The sequence below is a fragment of the Pteropus alecto genome, unplaced genomic scaffold (genome assembly GCF_000325575.1).
Source record: "Pteropus alecto unplaced genomic scaffold, ASM32557v1 scaffold312, whole genome shotgun sequence".
In the NCBI taxonomy this organism is placed as follows: Eukaryota; Metazoa; Chordata; class Mammalia; order Chiroptera; family Pteropodidae; genus Pteropus; species Pteropus alecto.
The window spans coordinates 1,311,995-1,322,443 of NW_006433948.1; the positions used below are offsets into that span (position 1 = coordinate 1,311,995).

Consider the following 10,449-nt stretch of genomic DNA (forward strand, 5'->3'; position numbering starts at 1 on the left):
AATACGTATACATGAATACGTATACATGAATATATATATATATATACACACACATATATATATATATATAGTATATATATATAGGAGCTATGGGACGAGACACTCAATTCACGTGAATTGTAAGCTAAAAGTGCAGACTTCCGAGAAATTTCTCTCTTGCGGCAAACGCCCAGGCTTCTCCAGCCCCTTGGGGCTCTGGAGGAAATTTTCAGTCATCTGCGGGTACTTGGGTACCGAAATTTGAGAAACACTCACTGACACACTGTGCTGCTTGAGGTGCAAACTGTGTCTCATTCCTCTCTGCATCCTCGTGCTGAATTCAGGACCACCCACACACAGCGTGCCAAAGGATGATTTGGCACACCCTTCCATCGTCCCATCCGCGCACCCATCCTTGTCCAGGAAGAGGCCAAAATGGCAATCTTAAAGTGGTGGAAAGAACTCATTTTCTGGAGACTTCAGAGAGCTGTGGGTTTGATTTCTGACTCTGTCACTGCTTAGCTGTGTGATCACCTCTCTGAGCCTCAGTTTTCTCAATCTTAAATGAGTATAAAAGGACCACCACAACCAGCCCAGGCAGAAAGGTGAGGGGCAGGGAGATGTCTGCTCCAGTTCAGAAGTCCGATTTGTGATTAAGAAGTTAGGAAGGAGCTGAGCCTTCAGGGAGGAGCCCCTGGGCTTCTGGGATGAGAAGGGACCATGTTGAATTGAGGCTCTGGGACTTCTCCCCTCCAATCCTATCTGGGGAGGTGATGTACAAACCAGAGAGTGACTTGGGTGGAGTGATGGAAGAATCAGATGTGTCTCATACACCTGGGGTCTCTGACCAGATGTGCTGGCCTTCTCATGTCTGCCAGTGAGCCCCTTGGAGGCCCAGCTCACAGCAAGGGTCATTTGGCAGCGGGGGCTAAAGTAAAGCAGGGTGCTTACAATGTCTGTGACCCTGGGCAAGTGCATTCTCGTTTAGTCCCCGATTTCTCCGTCATTAAAATATTTGTATCGGATAGGGCGGTCTTTAAGTCCCTTCAGGCTCCCGCACACAATTGTCATTGCACTCTTAGTAAGAGGTTTGAGCTGTATTTTCCAAAAAGTTCGTTTTTCAAAATTGTGATCGATCTGGTCCTGTGATTATTCGATGCTGACTCCTGGACCCCAGTGAAAAACAGTGAGAAGCAATGTGGGGAGGCCCGGCCGGGGGTCCCCTTCTGTGTATAATTCTCTTGGTTTCCCTGGCCGCTTCTGCCTTTTTCTGGCTTGACTTGCCCAGCTGGCCATCTCCCAAGCAATTCATGATCACAGGCCAGGTGAGGGGCGGGTCGATAAAACAGGTGTTTCCCAAGCCCCAGGCTCTGGCCCAGGTAGCTCACAATAAAATGAGGAAAGGAAAGAAAACAGGAAATCCTGCCCACTATATGCACCTAATTGTTTAGGAAGAATTCCTTCTAGGCAGGCCCGTTGCCTCAGAAGTCAGCAACAGCTGCCTGCTGACTGCTGCCGTCTCCGGGATTCTGAGAGGTCCCTGCCCCCATGTCAGTCTGTTTAGGTCTTTCTCATTCTTCGAAGCTTAGTTCAAATGCTGTCCCCACCCACTTCAAATCTCCAGCTCCCTGTGTATCTGTCTGTCCTATGGTGTGGGTCATGTTGTGCCTCATGTTGGAGCTATTTGCTTTCAGGTATACATTAGAAATAAAACGCATTCTCCGAGGCAAAATGTCAGCCTGTGTACCTGGACATAAAATGAAGAGCTCCCTCCCCCCACCCCCCCAAAAAAAATGAAGAGCCAAGGGCCCATAACCCTTCACTTCTGCTTTCCAGAAAGGGCCACTGTTACGAGGGTATTTGGAGCTTCCCAGGAAGATTCCATCATCAGACTGTTGAAAACGCAAAAGGATGCCATGCTTTGGCTGGATCGCTGGCTCCGGACACTGGGCCCTTGGGACAGCTCTTCCTTTTCTGCTCCCATCAGCTTGTCTTCTCTTTGACTCTCAGTCCTCTGCTCTGTAAAATAGGATGCCAGTTCCCCTCCTGCGACCTCACGGGGTTGTTGTAAGCACCTGGAGAACAGAAACCTGGCCCATGTAGGGCTGGGTCCCCGTGGCTCCTTAGTCCAATGACTTGTCCAGAACAGACAAGTGTCGAATGCCGGGGAGACGTGGAGCTGAATCCCAGGGGTGCGCCACACCTACAGGGGTCGACGCTTTGCTCTGCCCTGGTGTGCGCACACAGTTCCTTGTCTTTCCTTTGGAACTGAGCCCAGCTGAGAGGACTATTTTTCTAAAGTTACTTGGCTTTCAAAATGCTGCTCCGTTTTGAAAATTCTGCAACTACTATTCCCATCCTCTACCTCCCTCAGCCCCCATCTCCTCAGATTGTGCCCCCAACTAAAGCTTTCACAGTTCCTCACGCTTGTCTGTCTGTCTGTCTCTCTCTCTTTATCATCTATCTAACTATCCATCTATCTATCCATCCATCTATCATCTATCTATCTATCTATCTATCTATCTATCTATGTATCTATCTATGTATCTATCTATGTATCTATCTATCTATCTATCTATCTATCTATCTATCTATCTATCTATCATCTATCTATCATCATCATCTATATATAGAGAGAGAGAGGAGAAGGTGCCCAAGAGGATTCATTTTCTCAACAGACCAGATGTAAAACGACGGGGGATTAGAGCTGGAAGCGTCATCGCTATCACTTAGTCCAGTCGCTTCCCTTCACCGTTTAATAGATGGAGAAACTGAGATCCGGAAATGGGAAGGGACTTGCCCAGGAAGTCGAGGGGCTGGCCTCTGGGCTGAGGGGGTTCAAGTTGAGGGAAGTAGCCCAGGAACGCGGGTAGGGCCTGAAAAGAGATGACCTTGCCAGAGAGGGAGGACCGATCCGGAGAAGCAGTCGGGACCAGCTGCAAAATTGCCCTGGAAAGTAGAAATATAAGAAATACGAGGGTTGTGGTTTAGCAAGTTATTATGAGTCTTGCTGAGCAAGGAGGGAAGGAGGACGAGAAGAATAGAGGGGGCCAGAAAGGAGGAAAAAAAAGGAAGAAGGCAGGCTAAGCCAGGTGAATGGAGGACATTTATACCGGGAGGAGCAGGGAAGGCCAGATGCATTACATTGGTAGTCTTGTCTCATGTGGGACATCCAGCCACTTTATAGGTTCCCAGCGGCTCTGCCGTTTGCTTTCTCCTAGGCTCTGAGCCTGCGAGCCGGTCCATATTTTCTTAGCAAACTCAGTATTTTTTCACTGCCCACTGTTTGCAGAAGTGGCCCCTGACTGCAGGCTTTACCTCAGAAGATTTGGCACGTGAAGGCACCGTGCAGCCTGGCCAGGCTGCCAGGGTAGGAGCACACCGTCTCGACAGCCGCAATCTGATTTTAGGCGCACAGTCGCAATGCAAGGCAAACTCAGCCCATTTTACGGATGACGGTAACATAGTTTGCCAATGAAAATAACAACCAGCATAGGAATAATAGAAATAACTAAATATGTATTGAGAACCTATTGTCGTACTGATTAGGAATGAGGGTCCTAGAGCCAAACTACCCATATTCAAGTCCCAGTTGCATCCTTCATTGGCCGTGTGATTTTTGACAAGTCGCTTACCTTCTCTGTGCGCCAGTGTCCTTATCTGTAAAATGAAGATAATCATAGTGTCTTCTTGAAAAGATTTGGAAAGATCCAATGGGTTGACCCAGGTACAGCTTGTGAACAATGCTTAGCACATAGTTGGTGCTCAATGACTGTTACCTATTACTGTCGTCATCTTTATGTGCCAGGCAGGGTTGTAAATATTTTACTTGTATCTATGACACGTAATGATCACTAGAAAGGTCACTGAGGCCCAGGTGCAAGGTGGACATACCTAGTCCATTGGCTTTTAAATTTTTCTTAGATGCAGATTTCACCCCCAAATTGATCCAGTGCAGAACCCCAATACATAAAACAGAAAAGAAATAGCATGGCTCTGATTTTAGCAAGCTGGGTTAGGGATGGCTGCCTGGAGCCAGAATCTCCAACGTAGGCCTGGAGGCCGTTCTCTGCCCAGCGCAATTTGCAAGCCCGCCCATGTAGTGCACGTAACCTTTTTAGGCTCAGACGAAGGTCTTCGTCCCTGAAAGGGCAAGTAACACGCCCAAGGTGACACAGAAAGTCAAAGGAGGAGGGGGTATGGCTGGCACCGCTGGGCGTGGGGGACAGTGACTGGTCGAAGAGGACGGTGTCCTTGGTTAAACTAGAACACAGAACACCCAGGCTTGGGAACAGAAGAGCTAGGAAAGGAGGGCGAGCAGGACAGAAGGGCGGGCTGATCCGGAAGCCCCGCCCCGGGCTCTGACTGGCAGCCGCCCGTTTGGACCGTCCTCTCCTGCCAGAACCACCCCAGACTTCAAGACAAGACAAGGCGTGTCTTCATAGGGCCTCTCAGTGCACAGGGTTCGGGGTTCTGTTTTGACAAGGAATGTAGTCCCCCGTCTGTGAGGTCTCCAGTTTTGGGGGCACAGCTGACCTGGGGTTAAATCCCGCTATCTGGTTGGCCTGAGTGAGCATTTCCACAGGGCTTTTCCGCCTCCAGGGCTCCTGGATGGCAGCCCGGCCTCCACCCTGCTGTCTTTGGGGCAGGACAGGGGCCTGGCTTGGCGCTCCACTGGGTGCCCCTCTCAGTTCAAGGCCTGCCGCTCTCTATCGTAGAATCTGTGCCTTGCCAACTTTTGTTTCCACATTTTGGCATGGGTTATCCGAGGACGCCACACGGAACAGAAGTTACAGGAGACGGTCTCCCCCAGAGAACTTTGAGACTTGTCTAGAACCCCTTCTTCTGACCTGATGGCTTGAGCCACTCAGGCCCCGTGGGAGAGAGCTCTTGGAGACAGACTGACTCTCTGAGACAGGGCTAGGTAGGGGCAAATACTGGAGGGCAAAGCCCAGTGTAGGATCCTGAGTGGCTTACCCTCCCCGGGTGGACCATAAGTGGGGAGGGAGATGCTTCCCGAGAACTGACCAGCTCCAGGCTGGGCTGCTGTAGAGGCCCCGGGCCACAAGGCAGCTCTCTCACGACTGGCCTGGAATCCCAGAGGAACTTAGCAAGTGATGGATACGAACGAAGCCTGCCCATTGCCCCAGCTTGCCAGTCCTGGCTAGCACAAGAGGGTGGCGATACAGGAGGCAGATGACTGACCCCCGAGCTGCAAACCGCTCGTGTGAAACAAAAGTTGTTTTTGTTTATGGCAAGGCCAGCTGCTCTAAAGGACGGAGTCCTGGAGCCCGGAGCCAGGCTACAGGATACATGTTACCATGGGCCGCTGCTACACCCCGCCCATTCTGACTGGGAATGAAGGTGGGTGCACTCAGATAAAAGCAGAATCAGTGGACACTAGAACCGAGCAGCCTACGTGATACAAGGACAGGAGGAAACTAGGGGGCAGGGCGAAGGCCTAAGTAGGGCACGTCGACAAGAACATCTTATCCAAACTTTCATATTTGATCTACGTAACGTTTTAGAGAGGTAGGTGTTATTGGCTCCATTTAATACGTGAGAAAACTGAGGCCCAGAGAGGTGATACACATCATCTAGTAAGTGTCGAAGCTGGCGTTCAAAGCCAAGGCTGCTTCCACAGCTGCAGTTCTTAGGGGCCCCTTCTCTGGCTGATAAAATCCACACGTGTCCACCGTTACTGTGCACCCAGCAACCCTTCTGAGACTTGCCTACAAAAGGGCCTAGGAATTATCCCTCTTGTTTTCGTAAGGCCCAGAAAAGGCTGACGTTTGGGCCATAGCCACACGCAGCCAGGCGGTGACGGGGGAAACGCTGAGGCTGGAGTCCTTGACCTTGCTGCCCTCGATTGGAAAGCTGCAGAACGCTGTTAGCAGCGGCGCTCCCACGGCTTGTTTCCACTTATCATGTGCTCTCAGCTTAATTATCTCAAGGTTTGCAGGGCAGAAGAAAATGATTTCCATTTTCTAGGTTGAAGAAACTGAGGGCTGGTGACCTGCCAAAGGTCACGCGGCCTTTTTTTTTTTTTTAACCGAGTGGCGGAACCAGAACTCGAGACCAGAGTTGTGCCCAATCCCTCCTCTAGTTTTTCACAAAGTGCATTTGGCCAGCGAGGGGAGGACAGAGCAGCTTCACTGAGGCGTGATGTTTGAGGCCAAAAGAAGCAAACCCCAACTCCCCGGGGTGACGTTTCAGCCCTTCGCTCTTTTCCAGACGACCCTGAGAATTGCAGAGGCAGTCACGGGGCCTTTGAGGAGGCAATGGAGAAGCCAGTGAGCTCAGTTCTCTGGAGCAGAACCCAGAGCCGCCGGCTTTCATGGCTTACTAGGTACCCCATCAGCCCAAATGGCTTTGTGGTCAGGGTGCCAGATTTGGTCCGGCCACCCGATTGGTGGATTGGGTGGGCGGGGTCTTCTCTCTCTTCCCCTCTCTACCTGTGGTTGCATCTCATGCTTGGTCATTGAGTCATCTTTACGTTCCTCTACGCAGTGACACTGGGGAAAGAAAACCCCACACTCTCAGCCGCTCGCCCCCTTACTCATTCTTCATTCAGTCCTTCAACAAATATTTCCTGAGTGCCAAGTCTATGCCAAACTCTGTCCTGGACAACGAATATGCCATGAATAATAAAACACGTCCCTAGCCACAGAGAATCCAAAGTCTTATTGGGCAGAAAGACATATAGATAACCTAACTCGCTGTAGAATGGTTGCCGATATAACTCTGCCAGTGAGGGAATGGCTTACGTGATTCATAGGAGGGCCTAGAAGGAGATGTAGGGCTTTGCCAGGTGCAGGAGATTGAGCAAATAACTCAGCTCCTTTGTGCCTCAGCTTCGCATCCGTAAAATGGGATAATAATAGCCCCCGCGGGGTTTCTGGAAGGACTCTGTAAGTTAAAAGGGTGCAAAGATCTTAAAACAGTGCCAGGCACGTTGAAAGCACTGTAGAAGTGTTTGTAAAATAAGTCAAAAGAAATAAGGATGAGCTTTTTGTGTCTGTGTGAGAAAAAGAGCATATGTAGCACAGTCGGAAGGAAATGGAGTTAAGCTAATGAAGTCCTGCGGATGCCAGCTGATTTGGCTGGGTGACTTTGTACAGCACTTGGAATGTCAACCTCAGAGGCGTGGACTTGTCCCTGTAGATGGATGGGCAGCCATTTCTGAAGCTGGATCTTTGCCACGGAGGGTGGCAGAGGACTCCCATGTGGAATGCTAGTGCTCTAGCCACCAGCCCTGTAGGTGCTAGGTCCGAGACACTGCCACAAGCCAGGTCGCCACATTTGAACAGAGGACCGGCCTTGTACACAGCACAGCCCCCGGCTTAACATCGATCTGGGGAAGGCCGGATTGTGGGGAGAGGCACTAGTCTCTGCTCTCAAGGACTGGAATCAGGCCTGCTTCTGCCAAGAATCAACCCCCTCTTCCTGGTGAGAAATAGTGGGGCTGGCTGGGTGAGCGAGGCCCTGTGGTGGCCTCATGGGCAGTATGTACAGTGGTTACTAGCCAAGGCTGACAGTGGTCACTTCCAAACTTCTCCGCTGCAGCTTTCCCACTAAAAATGAGAGCAATGATAATAATTTCAGCTCCTCATAGAGTTGCCGTGATGATTAAATCCTATGTGGAATGTGCTAGAATGCTGGCACATTCAAGTGCTTCATAACAAGTGCTTCATAAACGTGAGCTGTTTTTGGTGACTAAGGGTTTGCCGTGTGCCAAGTGCCTGGTACCCCTGGCGTAAAAGGCAGTGGCCTGGAGTACACGATCCACAGGAGCAATGTGGTCCATCTTCCTAGAGTTTCGACTTTCCTGAAAGCCTTAAAGGAGAAAAACACTCATTTTTATATGGAAACAACATGGGTGTGTCCTGGAGTTAACTGGAACGTTCTAGTACATGTTTAAGAGAAAGGCAGGGACTTCAAAGACATTCCCTGATTGCAGCTGACGCTTCAGGGTTCATCCTCAGTCCCCGGGGTTTCTTCGCATTCTTCCCCCTTGATCATCGGGGGTACAAAAGTTCCAGGCACACAGAAGACACCTGTGAGCTCATGGAACTTTTACAATGGACCCTTCTCCAGGGTAAAGATGATAACTGCCATGATATGGGTGAAAAAGAGAGCTTCGGGGTTCAGATTCTGCCATCGCCACTTACTAGGTGTGTGAACTTAGCAAGTTATACTGCCTTTGTCGTCCCTCGGTTTCTCCATCGGTAAAATGGGGCGATGGTGATGGTGATGATGATAGTACCCACTTCAGAGGGTTGCGGTAAGAACGATGCTGGGCATAGAGGTAGCGCTCAGTACACATTAGCTTGTATTAAGTCCCTTCTCACATTTCCTCCCACGGCAACACTGTCAGGTGGGTGTCATCCTGTCACTTTATGAAGAAGGAAGTCGAAGCTGTAAGAGGTCAGGTCAGATTCACTAGCCGAGGACATTCCTGCAGTGGGGAGGGGATGGGAAGAAATGCCCTCCGGGGTCCTTGGCGGTCCCCAGGTTCTGCGATTCAACTTCAGCTTCATAGCCCTTTCTTTCCATCACTGTTCTGGCTGGGGCCGCAGCAGCAAAACTCAGGAAATAGGGGAGGGACCGGCCAGGGAGGGCCTTCCTTCTAGGCAGCTGCTGCTGAGGGGCTGTGTCCTGCACTCCAGCCGCACCAGAGAGCAAAAGGGAAACTCTTGTGCTTGGAGGAAGCTGACTGGGGCCTCCTTTTCCTCAGAGGAGAACTTGTCCCTGTGGCAGGGACGGCGTAGGGGCTGCTGAAAACTCAGAAGTCAAAGGCTTGGCGAGCTGGATCCAGAGACGAGCCTCCCCATGGCTGTTCATTCTCGCTGAGCTGGTCTGGAATGGGGATTGTCGATAGGCCAGAGGGTGCCGGGAGAGAGGAATGAGCTGCCCTTGATTTATGATCCTACGGAGGAAAGCCAAAAAGAATTCCGTGAAACAGTATGGCCTAGAAAGTAGAAGGAGGAGTGGACAGGAGATATCTCTTGATTCAGAAATGGACTCGCTGTGTGACCTTGGGCAAGTCCTCGGCCCTGTGTGAGGAATACATTCATTCGATTAATATTTCCTGAACACCTGCTGTGTGCCAGCCCTGCCCTGGGGAAAAGGATGACTAGCGTGGAGAGCGACATGTTCATCTCATTCCCTTCCACTCTGCAACTGAGTCGGTGAAAAGTGGGTGTGAATCTGCTGCAAAAAAGCATCCCCTCAATTAACAAACGCCTCTTCCTTTTCCTAACCAGTGCCTCCCAAATGGGGTTGCTCAGTCCTCATCTCGAGTCACAAGGTATGGAGAGGGTAGAGGGCGGAGCTGCTGTGACCTTCACCTGTGTCTTCCGTTATCATGATTCGTATTGTGTCGTTATCATCCTCATGTTACAGATGATGAAACTGAGGCTCAGAGAGGAAAAGGGGCCCCGGGCTGTGTTGCAGTTAGTGCCGAGTCGCCGTCAGAATATTGTCCCCTTTCCTGACCATCACCAGAAATGGAGTGGAAATGACCAGCTCTGAGAGCCAGCAAGTCTCTGCTTTCCCTCCCTTGTAAACGAAGGCAGATCTGGAAATGCAAGTTGTGGGTGCAAGTTAGGGGTAAGGGGATTTAAGTCCTGTCACTTAGGGTCCTGGGTCCAGGCTTCTTGGGTGGTAGGTCCACAGTGCAGATCTGTGAGAATAAAAGCAAATCTTTTTTTTTTTTTTTTTAAACAGAGCCTGTGCTCTGTGCCAGGCACCCTGCTCGGCCCCTCAGGCCCCTCACAAGAGTCCTGCAACAGAGAGAGAATTGTCCCCGCTTAGATGACCCGCATGTCATTTGCAGTGGCGGGCCTCCGTTTTGCGCGTGTAACGTAAGAGTCTATAAGGCACACTTCTGTTCATAAGGTCCAGGATAGTCTCAGTAGTGGAAGGGTTTCAAGGCGTCCAGGGTCCCGTTGCTCTGGTCAGACAGAAAACCGGGAGGGGCGATGCGGAATGGTGAGGAGCGACTGAGTCAGTCTACCATGTCACGTGATCGGTGACTTGTGGGGTACACGGTCGGCAGAGGGGCTGACCTGGGCACTAAGAAGACCCTCACTCTCCCGCCCTGGGGTAGGAGTGCAGGGAGGAGTGGGATCGGGGCTGAGACGCCTCTCAATTAGGGGGCCAGGGTGGAAAAGAGTCAGGATGACCCCAACTCGGGAGAGGAGGCCCGAGGGCGACGACAGCCAGACCGTCAGAGTTACAAATGACTCGAGGCCAGTGTGGGATAGAGAAGGGGGGGTTCTTGCTCAAGGTGGGGGCGTGGAAGTTTCTAGTCGCTACGAGGGGCGGGGCAATCGGGCAGTGGCTCCCTCAGCCCCTCGGTCCCTCAGCCCCTCCCTCCCTCGGCGCTCCTCGGGCCGGCGGTCGGCTCAGTCCGGGTACAGCCACCCGAGGCATCAGCGATCCGGCTCGCTGCCCGCCGCCTCCGGA

General features: G+C 51.3%; 1 protein-coding gene across 2 annotated transcripts in view; it reads left to right on the top strand.

Annotated features, from left to right (window-relative positions):
- Nucleotides 1-10,449, top strand: part of STARD8 (StAR related lipid transfer domain containing 8) — a 67,424-nt gene that overhangs the window by 21,269 nt on the left and 35,706 nt on the right. The gene's annotated exons all lie outside the window — the stretch shown is intronic.